The sequence below is a fragment of the Eptatretus burgeri genome, chromosome 17 (assembly GCF_056783735.1).
Source record: "Eptatretus burgeri isolate ZD-2024b chromosome 17, Ebu_testis_v1, whole genome shotgun sequence".
Taxonomy (NCBI): domain Eukaryota; kingdom Metazoa; phylum Chordata; class Myxini; order Myxiniformes; family Myxinidae; genus Eptatretus; species Eptatretus burgeri.
Genome location: NC_140977.1, coordinates 38544000 through 38548509, shown reverse-complemented (window position 1 = coordinate 38548509; position 4510 = coordinate 38544000).

Below are 4510 nucleotides of genomic sequence, written 5' to 3'. Positions count from 1 at the left end.
GTGAAGGGACAACGGAAATCGGCCGCGCGCAGCAATCGCTGCATCGACTGTACATTCGATCGTCCAAAGTTCGGCAAAGATAAAGAAAATATCACAGATTGCGACCAGTTCGAGTGCAACGACACTAACGAGAATGAGAGATGGTGCCATGCACAACATGGAGCGTTTATTATGTGTGTGGATAGAAGATCAAACTAAACGTCGCATGCCTTTATCTCTTGCTGTGATACAAGAAAAAGCGCGTCGTTTGTGGAACGATTTAAAGAAGAAACAGGAAGCTGAAGGAAAGGGTGAAGGCGCAGAGACCTTCACAGCTAGCCGAGGCTGGTTCATGAGGTTTTGTCATCGCGCCAACCTCCACAACCTGAAGTGTAGCGGTGAGGCAGCAAGTGCGGACCATGCTGCCGCATCAGAGTTTCCAGCAAAGTTGAAGAAGATGATTGAGGAGGGGGGTTACTCACCGAAGCAAGTCTACAATATTGACGAAACCGGATTGTTTTGGAAAAGAATGCCCTCCCGTAGATACATCGCACGAGAAGAAAAGACTGCTCCAGGGTTTAAAGCAGCAAAGGACAGGCTGACCTGATTACTCAGTGGAAATGCAGAAGGGGATGTAAAACTCAAGCCACTTCTTGTTTACGTTTCTGAAAACCCACCAGCGCTAAAGGGTTGCCTCAAGCCACAACTTCCCGTAATATGGCGGTCAAATACAAAGGCTTGGATGACTGGGGCATTGACCCACGATTACGTGATCAATTACTTCTCCAATCATGTTGAGAAGTACTCCAAGGAGAACAAGATTGACAACAAATCTTTGCTGCTTGTAGACAATGCTCCTGCCCATCCTCAGCAAATGGAGGACTGGTGTGAAAACGTGCAGGTAGTATTTTTACCACCAAATACTACCTCACTTTTACAGCCTATGGATCAGGGAGTCATTGCTGCTTTTAAAGCCTATTATGTTAAGCATACCATGCTGCAGCTTATCAAAAAAACTGATAAGGACAAGCTATCAATCAAGGAGTTTTGGCGAACATACAACATAAAAATGGCTTTGGAAAACATTAAGGATTCATGGGCGGAGGTGAGTGCCTCCACAATGAACGCTGTGTGGAAGAAAGTGTGGCCTGAGTGTGTCCACAATTTCACGGGGTTTGCTGATGTTCTGTTGATTACAAGTCAAATTGTAGACCTGGCGCAGGAGGCTGTTTTTGAAGATGTTGACGAAGAGGACGTGGATGACTTACTGGAGTCTCATGCAGAACCCTTAAGCAATGAAGATCTTGTGGAGTTGGAACAGCAGTGGGCTCTTGAGGAAGAAGAAGATGCTGTGACACCTTCATCCAAGCATCTCACCATGAAAAACCTCAGCCAAATCCTCAGCTCGTTTGAAAATGCCATAGAATTTGTTATCGAGCATGATCCAAATCTTAAAAGGAGCACTGATTTTAGCCGTGTTGTTAATGATGCCCTTTGTTGCTACAAGGAACTTTATGCAGCAAAGAAAAAGAAAGCCATCCAGCCCACTCTCCATGCATTTTTCAAGCCAAAAGATGCAGCACCAACTCCATCCACCATCCAGGATGCTCCTTCAACCAGCTGTCAAGAGACCGTTCCCACTGGTGAAGAAAGTGACAGCACAGTGTCAAGTGAAGAGGGGGACGATTCTGCCACTCCACAAGTGTGACTTGTCCACCGCAATCAATTCCGTTCCTCCAGCCTCGGGGTAAGTCGCCACTACTCGAGGAGTGTGTTTTGTTTATTTGTGTTTATGTCCAAAATATTTCGAGCCAAAAACACATCCCCCCTTTAACACATTGGTTTCTATGGGAAAATATGTTTTGTTTAACACAGTTTCGCTTATCATAAGGTTTTCCAGGAACGCAACCCTTGCGAAAAGCGAGGACTTACTGTATATATATATATATATATATATATATATATATATATATATATATATATATATATATATATATATATATATATATATATATATATATATATATATATATAGTGTTACGGATCTGGAATCCATTTGCATTCAACATACAGATGTCCCAAAAGTCAGTTATGTCGTTAAGTATGTGTGTAGTTATATCCCTTTCCTTTTGTCTAGTGGGAGAATCAAAGGCTTGCGTTGCGATTTCTTTTTTGTTCGGTTATTAAATCTTTTCATCCAATGAACCCTCCAACAAATAACCAACAACCATTCCAATTCCCCATCACGATCCACTACCCACCCGCTGTCTACAAGCACTCTGACTTGCCAAGGCAGGGTCTTGCAGCCGTTCCTTGCTGCTTCCACCAATATTCCTTCCACAAACATTGTAATTCTTGCACGACCGCCTGTGCAACATTGATACTGTTACTCGTCAAGTATGAACCCGCGTGGAAGACTGGCTGGGGTTTCTTGGCAGGGGCCGTTGCAGTGTTGATACTGTTGCTCGTCGAGTGTGGGCCCGCATGGTGGAGTGGCTGGGGTTTCCCGGCAGGGGCCAAGGCCCCGCCCGGAAAGGTGGGCCATCGGATCTGTCCAATCAGAGGCGGACAGCGATGTGTGTTCACCAAGGCCCTCCCTGCTGAGGGAGGTCCATAAATTCCTGAGCGCTCTCTGAGGCATGTGGTCTTTTTGAGGTCTTGGAGGGTCTTTTTGAGGTCTTGGAGAGTCTTTTTGGGGTCTTGGAGAGTCTTTTAAAAGTTCTTTTGAAGAGTTTTTGGTGGGCGTCGAGGCGGCGCACCTGTCTCTGCTGGCCCTCTACGAGGAAGGGGAGAGCGACCCCGGTCCCCCTCTGTGGACCCTGGCCATTCACCACCCGAGCTCTACCACGAACCTCGAGTCCCACACGTGCGACTGGGGACCAAACCAGCGGCCATTGTCAGGTGCCGGATCGTGGAACACGCCCTTCCTCTGACGGTCAGGTACACCACCGAACTCTGGCCCCCAGCTTGTCTCTCTCCACGGCTGTGAGGGTCCAGTAAAGACTCTGGGTTTCTTTTCATTTGTGTGTGTGTCTGCGTGTGCGCTCCTCTTAAAGTAGAACTGAATAAGTGTTTTTGGATCATTGTAAATACTTCTTGCATATTCGCGTTAAGTCTTGCTTTGTGTCTTCATTTACTGTAAATAAAACTTGTTAGAAATGCTCCCAGTTCGTTTCCGTCCTTTCTTGAATTGGTCCAGCATGGTTCGGATCTGAGTTTAGGTGGGGTTTTATCGCTGGTAATCCGTTCATTCCAGCCGGCACGGCTTTGGCAGTTTCCACTCTGCTGCACCCGAACCGGAGTTGGTAGTCGGTCGTTGGAACTCTACGGCAGTCGGCAGAGTGACCCGGTTCGAGCAAGACGTGCCGAGGGCGTGGTTTCTCCGGTAGTCGAAACCACATCGTTAATTAGGTAAATTGGTTATAGACAAATAGACCCTACGCTACGTGGTTGAGATATTGGCATCCACGGTCGTTTAAGCAACCCACCACATCACGGAATTATCCGGAGCGACGGCCTACAATTCAGAGGAATCTGGTGGGAGACGACAAACCTCCCCCACCTCGTGGTCGTTCTCGCCACCGACCCCCGGGCAGCAACAATATATACTCCTCCCTTGCCCTTTGATCCAAAGAAACCTGCATAAAGCAACCATGACAGGCTACACAAAGTAAGCCCTTTGCTGTTTCAAACCCTTCCCAGAGGTCCTCAGTAACTATAAAGACGTTAACACATAGTACAAACATGAGAATTCCAATGATACACACACCCTCAGGTGCCGGACCGGTTTTATCGCTTTTTGGTGAATCATCAGCGACAGCACAGGCAGAAATGCAGTCCAAGCCTCCCAATCATGTACCACATGTAAACGCCAAAAGCAGTTACATCTATATATTACTCAAACTCTCATCTTGTATATATGTATGTATGTATGTACATATGTATGCATGCATGTATGTTCCCAAAATAGTCAAAACGGTACACGATAGCGCAAAAATTTTCGGCCCACCTTACTCACCATTCTCCTGTGGTGTGCAGTGTCAAGTTTCGTTAAAATTGGGCAATGAAAATTTTTTTTAAAAATCAATTCCCGATTCAGTCAAGTACTCTTCGGGAGAATGTGATCAATTCAAACAACCTCAGCAGTATAGTTCGCTGCAGCTATCTTTTTTATTTTCTTGAAATGATTTATTTAAAAATTTCAAACATTTAGTATAGACAAAGAACAATTTATTTTTAAGCATAAAATAAACATCGCCATTTTGATCGAAGACGTCCGTGTTCATTAATAAATAAAATTGTGTTTAGAAAATTACGCACAATAATTTCTTCGACTTTCTTTTCTCCGTTTTTTTTCACATTGACGTGCAATATCAAGTTTCATTCAAATCGGGAAATGAAGAAATTATTTAAAAACTCAATCCCCGATTCAGTCAAGTACTCTTCGGGATTATTTGAGCAATGCAAACAACCTCAGCGGTATAGTTCGCTGGAGCTATCTTTGTTTTTTTTTTGAAATTATTTTTTTTAT